This window comes from Equus asinus, chromosome 2 (assembly GCF_041296235.1).
Source record: "Equus asinus isolate D_3611 breed Donkey chromosome 2, EquAss-T2T_v2, whole genome shotgun sequence".
In the NCBI taxonomy this organism is placed as follows: domain Eukaryota; kingdom Metazoa; phylum Chordata; class Mammalia; order Perissodactyla; family Equidae; genus Equus; species Equus asinus.
This window is the reverse complement of record NC_091791.1, coordinates 75,393,760-75,406,609: the sequence shown is the minus strand read 5'-3', so window position 1 is coordinate 75,406,609 and position 12,850 is coordinate 75,393,760. Positions and strand designations below refer to the sequence as shown.

The window sequence follows — 12,850 nt, the reverse complement described above, 5'->3', positions numbered from 1 at the left end:
ACCAAGATGGCTAGCGCGCCGAGGATGGACGGATGAGCGCAACGGTGTGATTACGGGGAGGGAAACGCACGTCCGAACACCCGTTGGTGCCTCCCGACGTCACCGGTATCCCCGTCCCGAGACCTCTGGGCTTCAGGGTTCTGGGCCGCAGCCCTCTCCCGTCGTCCACCCGGGATCCAGTGCGCACGATGTCTGCACTGCCCAGCTCAAGAGTTTGGGCCCTGTGGGCGTTCTTGGATCCCGTTGGAAAGGGGACCTCGGGACGCGAGGGAGAGGAAAGGGGCGGGGGTGGGGGGGTGGGGGGGGCGGGCTGGGGGAAAGAGAGCGACGACGCCATCAACGCATGTCTGACCAGGACCTGGGCTGTGCCAGGCTCTCCATTTCCGACGGCACCGCGTCCCGTCGTCGGGGACGCCGCCTCTCGTCGGGACGTGTTGGCCTGCCGTCGGTCCTCCCGTCCCAGGCACGAGGCGGCGAACTCCCCCAAAGGCAGAGATTTTGGCACCTGCGTCCTCGGCTGCTGGGTCCGGCCCCAAGCAGGCACGCGGCCCGCAGGTGCCGGGCGAATGTCGGCGGAAAGCACTATGCTCACAGGGAAGGACGGCAGACGATGAGCGCGCACCAACCAGTGCCGCGCTCCGTGCTGAGCGGTGTGCTCCGTGCTCCCGCTTCCGTGCTCGCAACAACGCCACCGACGAGGCACTAACGGGACCCCCTTTCCAACCAGATGAGGCAACTGCCGCTCAGGGAGGGCGAGTCCCTCGCAGGAACGGCGGCCCTTGCTGCCGAGCCTTCGTTTGAGACCAAGCCTCCGGGCCCGCACTCTGGGAAACTTACGGAGACACAGCCCCAGTTCTCCCAGCAGAACACGCTCACCGGAGGTCAGATTGGGGGAGCCGTCGGAACCAGAACCACCCAGGGCGCTACCCTGCAGGGAGCGACGCGCGGCCCGCCCCGCCCCGCCGCCGCCCCGCCACCCCGCCATCCCGGGCAAGCAGGAAGCAGGCCACAGGTGCCCTGGGTCTGCTCTGGCAGGGAAAGTGGGGCCCACGGGAAAAGGGAAACACGAGGATATTCGCTCCCAGGATGATTGCTGAACGGTGAGAGGATGGAGGTTGAGGTCCTCTCTTCCTGCTGTGCCCGCATGTCCCAGCTTCTCCACAGCGAGCAACTATTGCTTTCTGTCCGCGGTGGGGAAGAGACGGCTTACCTTGATGAATTCCCCCCTTGAAAATGTAAAAGTCCGTGCGATCTGAGGCAAGTCTCCCCTCTCCTCCTCCCTGTCATCCCGGCTCTCCTCCCCTGGAGCAAACTCCCCTCCCGCTTTCCCGGATCCCCTTTCCGCGATAGTCTGCGCGGACACAGGCAGGGGAAGAGCAGACTTTCAAAGCTGCCCGAGCCGCACGAAATGAAAGCTGAAGCCAAGGAGCCAGGAAGGGCTGGCCGCTGAGGACGGAAATGTCCTCTCGGGGGACTCGTCCACTCCCTCTGGCAGACAGAGGCCAGGAGGGGGGCAGGACAGAGTGAGGCACCTGAGTGAGGGGACACCAAAACCCTGGGCGAGCGCAGCCAGATTCCTAATCCTTCCATCCAGTCTGTTCAGAATCAAAACGGATGCGAGGGATCCAGGAGGAGCCAGACACCGACCTTTCAAACGAAGGCAGGACCCCCCGCCCCCACCCCCCAAAAGACAAAAGCGAAGACGGAGACGGAGTTGGATCCCAGCCGGGGAGCGGGGGGAGGCGCTTGAAACTTAGACACTTGGGGAAGGGGACGTCTTTAAGGCAAGACAACACAAAAGGACCCGTACCAACTCCGGTGCGGAAACGAGGGTTTCTCGCGAACGACGGTATCAAGGACAGCCAGGTGCCGACTTGGAGAAGCTGACACACGGCGCAGGCATCAGAAAATCCAGAAGCCGTCCCGCTTGGGATGGATGGCCAGGCCCGGAAGGCTCCTGTCGAGCCCAGTGGGCCCCGTCCTTCTGTAGGTGCTGTTTGGAGAAGCCTGACCCGGGGTCTTTCCTAGATGGGCTCTGGAAGACGGATGGGCTGCCGGCAGCTTGCCGAAGCTGTCCGGGCCTCCGCAGCCCGGAGCGGGATCCGTTCCATCGCACACCACGACTCGACCAACTGCTTGGGGGCCGCGCCGGCCGAGTGGACCGCTAGGGTCTCTCAGGAGCCTGGCGGGTGGGAAGAGGCCGCCGAGGACAGAGGGAGCCCGCCGGACGAGGGCGGCGTCGGGGGCACGGCCACGCGGGGCCGGCCCCGGTTGGCCCTGGGTTCCCGTGGGGCCGCGAGGTGGAAGGGCTGGGCGGCGGCCGCGGCCGCGGGGCACTCGCGCGGCTGGACAGCGGTGGGGGCGTGGCGGGGCGATGGGGCGACCGGTGAGGAGGGAGGAGGGGCGGGAGGAGCATGGAGGGAGCGGCGCTGGGGGCGGGGGGGGGGGGGGGGGCAAAAGGAGAGGGAGGCGGCGGGAGGCAAAAGCCTACAGCACCCGGTATTCCCAGGCGGTCTCCCATCCAAGTACTAACCAGGCCCGACCCTGCTTAGCTTCCGAGATCAGACGAGATCGGGCGCGTTCAGGGTGGTATGGCCGTAGACGCTGGTGGCTGCCGCCGGCGCCCCTAAGAAGCCTCGCGCGCGCGCGCGCGCGCGCTGTCGCCTGGTCCCTGTGACGCGCCGTCGCCTGGCCCCTGTGACGCGCGCGCCCGAGCCCCTGTGACGCGCACCGGACGCCCGCGTCCCCTGCGCCCCGCGCTCCGCCGCCTGCCGCCTGCCTGCCACTGCCTCCCGCCACCGCCGCCGCCGCCGCCGCCGCGGCCAGCCAAACCCTGCCCTGCCCTGCCCTGCCCTGCCCTGCCCTGCCCTGCCGCCCGCCCAGGGCGCGGGAGGCCTCGGGCACCCCGGGGACTGTGGGCGGGCGGGGCGCAAGTCTAGGCGCTCTCCCAAGCCGGCCCCGGACGCTCCAGGCCTCCTGTCCGCCCGCATCCCGGCGACGGGTCGCAGGACATCCGGCTGCTCTGCTCGGGGCCAGGTGGCCCGGGGCGTCGGGCGCGTCGGCGCGTCGGCGCGTCGGCGCGTCGGGGCCCCGGGCCCGCGAGGCCCCTCCGGCCCGAGGCGCCTCCCAACGAACCCGGGCCCAACAACCCCCGGCGGCCGCCGCTCCGGCCCGGCCCCAACTTGCCCAAATCCAGCTGGAGCCACCGGCGCGACCAGAGGGCATCACCGGAAACCCCTCCGGGGCGGGCGGCGGGGCGCGGGGAGACCAGGGCGGGCCACCCTTCCCCGCCCCGCCCCGCGCCCCGCCCACGGGACCCGGACCGCGCCCTCAACCCCAGGCCCCGCGGCCACCCTGGACAGCTCCTGACTGACCGACCTGAGAGACACAGAGACAGAGACAGAGACAGAGAGATTGAGAGGATCCGAGACACGGACCCAGACAGACACCCACCGGGACAGACACACAGACGCTCACGCTGACGCAGAGAGGCCCTGCCCAAGAGGCAGCTTCCCCACAGGAGGGCGGTGGTGCTTGAGCTGGGCCCGGGCAAGGAGGCGGGGGCCCTGGGGCTGGCGATCACCCCTGGGGCCCTGGGACGTGCAGACAGGGTCTCAGGAGTGCAGCGCTCCTGGGATCCCTGTCCCGCGACCCGGACGCCCAGGAGCCACGGACTGGCAGCCGGGCTCGGGCTCGCTCTCGCTCTCGCTCTCGCTCTCGCTCTCGCTCTCGCTCTGTGTGTGTGCGTTTTTGTGTGCGCCTGCGTGTCTGTGTCTGTTTGTGTGTTTCTTTCCTTCTCTCTTCGCCTCTTCGTTCTGGCTCTTTTCCTCTTTCTGCGGGGCGCCCCCGGACTTCCTGAGTTGACAGAACGACCAGCCAGAAAAGTCAGGACACGGAGAACTTCGCCCGAGAAACCAACGCAATCTACCAGACGTACAGAACCCCCTCCCCGACGACCACAGCGTCCACAGTCTGCTCGAGTGCAGGTAGGGACATTACCCAGGGTCTCCCACAGGTTAGGTCACCCGTTGAGTCTCCTTAGTTTTACCAAGATGGCTAGCGCGCCGAGGATGGACGGATGAGCGCAACGGTGTGATTACGGGGAGGGAAACGCACGTCCGAACACCCGTTGGTGCCTCCCGACGTCACCGGTATCCCCGTCCCGAGACCTCTGGGCTTCAGGGTTCTGGGCCGCAGCCCTCTCCCGTCGTCCACCCGGGATCCAGTGCGCACGATGTCTGCACTGCCCAGCTCAAGAGTTTGGGCCCTGTGGGCGTTCTTGGATCCCGTTGGAAAGGGGACCTCGGGACGCGAGGGAGAGGAAAGGGGCGGGGGTGGGGGGGTGGGGGGGGCGGGCTGGGGGAAAGAGAGCGACGACGCCATCAACGCATGTCTGACCAGGACCTGGGCTGTGCCAGGCTCTCCATTTCCGACGGCACCGCGTCCCGTCGTCGGGGACGCCGCCTCTCGTCGGGACGTGTTGGCCTGCCGTCGGTCCTCCCGTCCCAGGCACGAGGCGGCGAACTCCCCCAAAGGCAGAGATTTTGGCACCTGCGTCCTCGGCTGCTGGGTCCGGCCCCAAGCAGGCACGCGGCCCGCAGGTGCCGGGCGAATGTCGGCGGAAAGCACTATGCTCACAGGGAAGGACGGCAGACGATGAGCGCGCACCAACCAGTGCCGCGCTCCGTGCTGAGCGGTGTGCTCCGTGCTCCCGCTTCCGTGCTCGCAACAACGCCACCGACGAGGCACTAACGGGACCCCCTTTCCAACCAGATGAGGCAACTGCCGCTCAGGGAGGGCGAGTCCCTCGCAGGAACGGCGGCCCTTGCTGCCGAGCCTTCGTTTGAGACCAAGCCTCCGGGCCCGCACTCTGGGAAACTTACGGAGACACAGCCCCAGTTCTCCCAGCAGAACACGCTCACCGGAGGTCAGATTGGGGGAGCCGTCGGAACCAGAACCACCCAGGGCGCTACCCTGCAGGGAGCGACGCGCGGCCCGCCCCGCCCCGCCGCCGCCCCGCCACCCCGCCATCCCGGGCAAGCAGGAAGCAGGCCACAGGTGCCCTGGGTCTGCTCTGGCAGGGAAAGTGGGGCCCACGGGAAAAGGGAAACACGAGGATATTCGCTCCCAGGATGATTGCTGAACGGTGAGAGGATGGAGGTTGAGGTCCTCTCTTCCTGCTGTGCCCGCATGTCCCAGCTTCTCCACAGCGAGCAACTATTGCTTTCTGTCCGCGGTGGGGAAGAGACGGCTTACCTTGATGAATTCCCCCCTTGAAAATGTAAAAGTCCGTGCGATCTGAGGCAAGTCTCCCCTCTCCTCCTCCCTGTCATCCCGGCTCTCCTCCCCTGGAGCAAACTCCCCTCCCGCTTTCCCGGATCCCCTTTCCGCGATAGTCTGCGCGGACACAGGCAGGGGAAGAGCAGACTTTCAAAGCTGCCCGAGCCGCACGAAATGAAAGCTGAAGCCAAGGAGCCAGGAAGGGCTGGCCGCTGAGGACGGAAATGTCCTCTCGGGGGACTCGTCCACTCCCTCTGGCAGACAGAGGCCAGGAGGGGGGCAGGACAGAGTGAGGCACCTGAGTGAGGGGACACCAAAACCCTGGGCGAGCGCAGCCAGATTCCTAATCCTTCCATCCAGTCTGTTCAGAATCAAAACGGATGCGAGGGATCCACGAGGAGCCAGACACCGACCTTTCAAACGAAGGCAGGACCCCCCGCCCCCACCCCCCAAAAGACAAAAGCGAAGACGGAGACGGAGTTGGATCCCAGCCGGGGAGCGGGGGGAGGCGCTTGAAACTTAGACACTTGGGGAAGGGGACGTCTTTAAGGCAAGACAACACAAAAGGACCCGTACCAACTCCGGTGCGGAAACGAGGGTTTCTCGCGAACGACGGTATCAAGGACAGCCAGGTGCCGACTTGGAGAAGCTGACACACGGCGCAGGCATCAGAAAATCCAGAAGCCGTCCCGCTTGGGATGGATGGCCAGGCCCGGAAGGCTCCTGTCGAGCCCAGTGGGCCCCGTCCTTCTGTAGGTGCTGTTTGGAGAAGCCTGACCCGGGGTCTTTCCTAGATGGGCTCTGGAAGACGGATGGGCTGCCGGCAGCTTGCCGAAGCTGTCCGGGCCTCCGCAGCCCGGAGCGGGATCCGTTCCATCGCACACCACGACTCGACCAACTGCTTGGGGGCCGCGCCGGCCGAGTGGACCGCTAGGGTCTCTCAGGAGCCTGGCGGGTGGGAAGAGGCCGCCGAGGACAGAGGGAGCCCGCCGGACGAGGGCGGCGTCGGGGGCACGGCCACGCGGGGCCGGCCCCGGTTGGCCCTGGGTTCCCGTGGGGCCGCGAGGTGGAAGGGCTGGGCGGCGGCCGCGGCCGCGGGGCACTCGCGCGGCTGGACAGCGGTGGGGGCGTGGCGGGGCGATGGGGCGACCGGTGAGGAGGGAGGAGGGGCGGGGGGAGCATGGAGGGAGCGGCGCTGGGGGCGGGGGGGGGGGGGGGCAAAAGGAGAGGGAGGCGGCGGGAGGCAAAAGCCTACAGCACCCGGTATTCCCAGGCGGTCTCCCATCCAAGCACTAACCAGGCCCGACCCTGCTTAGCTTCCGAGATCAGACGAGATCGGGCGCGTTCAGGGTGGTATGGCCGTAGACGCTGGTGGCTGCCGCCGGCGCCCCTAAGAAGCCTCGCGCGCGCGCGCGCGCGCGCTGTCGCCTGGTCCCTGTGACGCGCCGTCGCCTGGCCCCTGTGACGCGCGCGCCCGAGCCCCTGTGACGCGCACCGGACGCCCGCGTCCCCTGCGCCCCGCGCTCCGCCGCCTGCCGCCTGCCTGCCACTGCCTCCCGCCACCGCCGCCGCCGCCGCCGCCGCCGCGGCCAGCCAAACCCTGCCCTGCCCTGCCCTGCCCTGCCCTGCCCTGCCCTGCCGCCCGCCCAGGGCGCGGGAGGCCTCGGGCACCCCGGGGACTGTGGGCGGGCGGGGCGCAAGTCTAGGCGCTCTCCCAAGCCGGCCCCGGACGCTCCAGGCCTCCTGTCCGCCCGCATCCCGGCGACGGGTCGCAGGACATCCGGCTGCTCTGCTCGGGGCCAGGTGGCCCGGGGCGTCGGGCGCGTCGGCGCGTCGGCGCGTCGGCGCGTCGGGGCCCCGGGCCCGCGAGGCCCCTCCGGCCCGAGGCGCCTCCCAACGAACCCGGGCCCAACAACCCCCGGCGGCCGCCGCTCCGGCCCGGCCCCAACTTGCCCAAATCCAGCTGGAGCCACCGGCGCGACCAGAGGGCATCACCGGAAACCCCTCCGGGGCGGGCGGCGGGGCGCGGGGAGACCAGGGCGGGCCACCCTTCCCCGCCCCGCCCCGCGCCCCGCCCACGGGACCCGGACCGCGCCCTCAACCCCAGGCCCCGCGGCCACCCTGGACAGCTCCTGACTGACCGACCTGAGAGACACAGAGACAGAGACAGAGACAGAGAGATTGAGAGGATCCGAGACACGGACCCAGACAGACACCCACCGGGACAGACACACAGACGCTCACGCTGACGCAGAGAGGCCCTGCCCAAGAGGCAGCTTCCCCACAGGAGGGCGGTGGTGCTTGAGCTGGGCCCGGGCAAGGAGGCGGGGGCCCTGGGGCTGGCGATCACCCCTGGGGCCCTGGGACGTGCAGACAGGGTCTCAGGAGTGCAGCGCTCCTGGGATTCCTGTCCCGCGACCCGGACGCCCAGGAGCCACGGACTGGCAGCCGGGCTCGGGCTCGCTCTCGCTCTCGCTCTCGCTCTCGCTCTCGCTCTGTGTGTGTGCGTTTTTGTGTGCGCCTGCGTGTCTGTGTCTGTTTGTGTGTTTCTTTCCTTCTCTCTTCGCCTCTTCGTTCTGGCTCTTTTCCTCTTTCTGCGGGGCGCCCCCGGACTTCCTGAGTTGACAGAACGACCAGCCAGAAAAGTCAGGACACGGAGAACTTCGCCCGAGAAACCAACGCAATCTACCAGACGTACAGAACCCCCTCCCCGACGACCACAGCGTCCACAGTCTGCTCGAGTGCAGGTAGGGACATTACCCAGGGTCTCCCACAGGTTAGGTCACCCGTTGAGTCTCCTTAGTTTTACCAAGATGGCTAGCGCGCCGAGGATGGACGGATGAGCGCAACGGTGTGATTACGGGGAGGGAAACGCACGTCCGAACACCCGTTGGTGCCTCCCGACGTCACCGGTATCCCCGTCCCGAGACCTCTGGGCTTCAGGGTTCTGGGCCGCAGCCCTCTCCCGTCGTCCACCCGGGATCCAGTGCGCACGATGTCTGCACTGCCCAGCTCAAGAGTTTGGGCCCTGTGGGCGTTCTTGGATCCCGTTGGAAAGGGGACCTCGGGACGCGAGGGAGAGGAAAGGGGCGGGGGTGGGGGGGTGGGGGGGGCGGGCTGGGGGAAAGAGAGCGACGACGCCATCAACGCATGTCTGACCAGGACCTGGGCTGTGCCAGGCTCTCCATTTCCGACGGCACCGCGTCCCGTCGTCGGGGACGCCGCCTCTCGTCGGGACGTGTTGGCCTGCCGTCGGTCCTCCCGTCCCAGGCACGAGGCGGCGAACTCCCCCAAAGGCAGAGATTTTGGCACCTGCGTCCTCGGCTGCTGGGTCCGGCCCCAAGCAGGCACGCGGCCCGCAGGTGCCGGGCGAATGTCGGCGGAAAGCACTATGCTCACAGGGAAGGACGGCAGACGATGAGCGCGCACCAACCAGTGCCGCGCTCCGTGCTGAGCGGTGTGCTCCGTGCTCCCGCTTCCGTGCTCGCAACAACGCCACCGACGAGGCACTAACGGGACCCCCTTTCCAACCAGATGAGGCAACTGCCGCTCAGGGAGGGCGAGTCCCTCGCAGGAACGGCGGCCCTTGCTGCCGAGCCTTCGTTTGAGACCAAGCCTCCGGGCCCGCACTCTGGGAAACTTACGGAGACACAGCCCCAGTTCTCCCAGCAGAACACGCTCACCGGAGGTCAGATTGGGGGAGCCGTCGGAACCAGAACCACCCAGGGCGCTACCCTGCAGGGAGCGACGCGCGGCCCGCCCCGCCCCGCCGCCGCCCCGCCACCCCGCCATCCCGGGCAAGCAGGAAGCAGGCCACAGGTGCCCTGGGTCTGCTCTGGCAGGGAAAGTGGGGCCCACGGGAAAAGGGAAACACGAGGATATTCGCTCCCAGGATGATTGCTGAACGGTGAGAGGATGGAGGTTGAGGTCCTCTCTTCCTGCTGTGCCCGCATGTCCCAGCTTCTCCACAGCGAGCAACTATTGCTTTCTGTCCGCGGTGGGGAAGAGACGGCTTACCTTGATGAATTCCCCCCTTGAAAATGTAAAAGTCCGTGCGATCTGAGGCAAGTCTCCCCTCTCCTCCTCCCTGTCATCCCGGCTCTCCTCCCCTGGAGCAAACTCCCCTCCCGCTTTCCCGGATCCCCTTTCCGCGATAGTCTGCGCGGACACAGGCAGGGGAAGAGCAGACTTTCAAAGCTGCCCGAGCCGCACGAAATGAAAGCTGAAGCCAAGGAGCCAGGAAGGGCTGGCCGCTGAGGACGGAAATGTCCTCTCGGGGGACTCGTCCACTCCCTCTGGCAGACAGAGGCCAGGAGGGGGGCAGGACAGAGTGAGGCACCTGAGTGAGGGGACACCAAAACCCTGGGCGAGCGCAGCCAGATTCCTAATCCTTCCATCCAGTCTGTTCAGAATCAAAACGGATGCGAGGGATCCAGGAGGAGCCAGACACCGACCTTTCAAACGAAGGCAGGACCCCCCGCCCCCACCCCCCAAAAGACAAAAGCGAAGACGGAGACGGAGTTGGATCCCAGCCGGGGAGCGGGGGGAGGCGCTTGAAACTTAGACACTTGGGGAAGGGGACGTCTTTAAGGCAAGACAACACAAAAGGACCCGTACCAACTCCGGTGCGGAAACGAGGGTTTCTCGCGAACGACGGTATCAAGGACAGCCAGGTGCCGACTTGGAGAAGCTGACACACGGCGCAGGCATCAGAAAATCCAGAAGCCGTCCCGCTTGGGATGGATGGCCAGGCCCGGAAGGCTCCTGTCGAGCCCAGTGGGCCCCGTCCTTCTGTAGGTGCTGTTTGGAGAAGCCTGACCCGGGGTCTTTCCTAGATGGGCTCTGGAAGACGGATGGGCTGCCGGCAGCTTGCCGAAGCTGTCCGGGCCTCCGCAGCCCGGAGCGGGATCCGTTCCATCGCACACCACGACTCGACCAACTGCTTGGGGGCCGCGCCGGCCGAGTGGACCGCTAGGGTCTCTCAGGAGCCTGGCGGGTGGGAAGAGGCCGCCGAGGACAGAGGGAGCCCGCCGGACGAGGGCGGCGTCGGGGGCACGGCCACGCGGGGCCGGCCCCGGTTGGCCCTGGGTTCCCGTGGGGCCGCGAGGTGGAAGGGCTGGGCGGCGGCCGCGGCCGCGGGGCACTCGCGCGGCTGGACAGCGGTGGGGGCGTGGCGGGGCGATGGGGCGACCGGTGAGGAGGGAGGAGGGGCGGGAGGAGCATGGAGGGAGCGGCGCTGGGGGCGGGGGGGGGGGGGCAAAAGGAGAGGGAGGCGGCGGGAGGCAAAAGCCTACAGCACCCGGTATTCCCAGGCGGTCTCCCATCCAAGTACTAACCAGGCCCGACCCTGCTTAGCTTCCGAGATCAGACGAGATCGGGCGCGTTCAGGGTGGTATGGCCGTAGACGCTGGTGGCTGCCGCCTGTGCCCCTAAGAAGCCTCGCGCGCGCGCGCGCGCGCGCGCTGTCGCCTGGTCCCTGTGACGCGCCGTCGCCTGGCCCCTGTGACGCGCGCGCCCGAGCCCCTGTGACGCGCACCGGACGCCCGCGTCCCCTGCGCCCCGCGCTCCGCCGCCTGCCGCCTGCCTGCCACTGCCTCCCGCCGCCGCCGCCGCCGCGGCCAGCCAAACCCTGCCCTGCCCTGCCCTGCCCTGCCGCCCGCCCAGGGCACGGGAGGCCTCGGGCACCCCGGGGACTGTGGGCGGGCGGGGCGCAAGTCTAGGCGCTCTCCCAAGCCGGCCCCGGACGCTCCAGGCCTCCTTCCCGCTGGCTTCCTGGCTATAGATTAGTAAGTTATAGTTTATTTCCTGTGCTTTCTTCTGAATGCATCCTGCAAGCAAGTAATTTCGTTTTTAGATTTCTCTGTCTCCTGTGTGCAGCAGCTCAGCAACTATGATAATTGATTGAATGTGGTGTTTCTGATATAGTCTTAACCTCTCCAGAGCAATGATTCTTTCACATTTCGTTTGATAGGGCGAAAGAAACTTTGGTAATATATTTCTTTAAATCTTGGCTCATGGATCCAAACAAATCTGTAAGTACTGCCGCACCACCACAGCCTCTAGAACAGGTTGTTTCTTTGGAAATCTGACTTTTTAAACCTGATTTCACCAGCATGGGATAAATATCTTTAGAAATAGTTACCTCCATTGTGTTGCCCTCTCGGTTAGCTTGAGATCGAAAGCATCACTGAGGCCCAGAGTATAGATGACATTCATAAGTGAGATGCTTATGCAGAGCCAGTCCTGCTCTCTTCTTTTGTGAGTTCCTTTAACTGTTGCTTCACAGGGTCGGGTCTCCTCTGAAGTTCAGAATAATATAAAAAGGCCCATCCTTTGTCAGGCTGTAAGAAAATAATTTCTCAGATACCATTGTGTAAAAGCATCCTGCCTTTGTCATGGAATCAGTGACATATCTTTCGTTGATCAAAACAGCAGTGGGAGTACCTGTGGAGCAATGATAAGGTATCAGATGGCTCCCCACACACCACCCACCTCCCACCCTAATCCACACTCCTGCCACTTCAAGGTCAGACTTTCTAGGGACTCCCCCAAAACCCAGATAGAATGCTTACCATAATTCTATTCCCTTTTTGATTGTATGAGAAACAAACAGTACACACCTAATAAGCTTTCCTGTCAAGGTGGCAAACCTGAGTTGCTACACCACCCTTTCTCCCTGTCTGCTCTCCCTGCCCTCCACACCCCAATCCCTTCTTCCTGTCCCCTGTGCCCCTGGCCCAGAAGTATGTCTTACCTTGTTGAGACCAATTGTATAAACTTCATGTGCCCTTTCTAACCCAAGTTTAGACCTTCCTGCTTCTGAAGTTAAAAAAATCACCTCCTGTATTATTAAGCTAATTACATTCCATTGTGTTAGCTAACAGTTGGCAAACAGTAGGTGACTGCAGAAGATAGAACCAACCTGTAAAAACAGAGAAATAGAGATAAATAAAAATAAAATAAACACTCATTGTTTATTAAGAGATAATGACTTCTTTTTTCCTTTCAGGATTCAGGAAATAGTTTACGATTCAAGTGCATCCTAAAGTTGGAGCAACCCTGGCTAGAATATCATAGATCCTTGAGTTGGCAGAGACCTTTCACTCTTCAGTATATTTATATTCAACGCAAAGATCCTTCCTTCTATATCATCCTTGACAACAGACCACCTAGATTCTGTGTAAATAATTCCGATGACAAGAAACGCATTAAATAAAGAGACCCCTTTGTTTTTAGAGTTTTAAATGTTTGGTTACACTTTATTCACTGATCCCAGCCTTCCCTTCCAGGGCGTTGGTCTTCAAACGGGGATATGAATATCAGTGGGCATACATGAGAACCTTACAGGGAGCACTAGGGTATAGTGAGTTTAAAGGAGTCATTTTCTAGATATGCAACTGCCATAGGTCGTCTTCTTCAAAGTTGACCTGCTTGAAAGGTCACTTTCTCCTGTACACCTGCCTTTCTCCTACTTTACATGACAGACCTCTCTCCCAGCCCGAATCTCACTCCCGTGCACAAAAAATCTGGACAACAAAAAAAAAAAAACAGTTTCAAAGTGCATAGTTCC

At 64.3% G+C, this 12,850-nt stretch overlaps 3 non-coding genes across 3 annotated transcripts; all 3 read right to left on the bottom strand.

Moving 5' to 3' along the window:
• Positions 1-2,484: 2,484 nt before the first annotated feature.
• On the bottom strand, positions 2,485-2,603 carry LOC123283668 (5S ribosomal RNA). Its single transcript, XR_006524343.1, has one exon. It is a non-coding gene; the product is annotated as a 5S ribosomal RNA (ribosomal RNA).
• Positions 2,604-6,528: 3,925 nt separating this feature from the next.
• Positions 6,529-6,647, bottom strand: LOC123283690 (5S ribosomal RNA). The gene has a single exon (XR_006524356.2). It is a non-coding gene; the product is annotated as a 5S ribosomal RNA (ribosomal RNA).
• Positions 6,648-10,567: 3,920 nt separating this feature from the next.
• On the bottom strand, positions 10,568-10,686 carry LOC123283578 (5S ribosomal RNA). Its single transcript, XR_006524261.1, has one exon. It is a non-coding gene; the product is annotated as a 5S ribosomal RNA (ribosomal RNA).
• Positions 10,687-12,850: the final 2,164 nt, after the last annotated feature.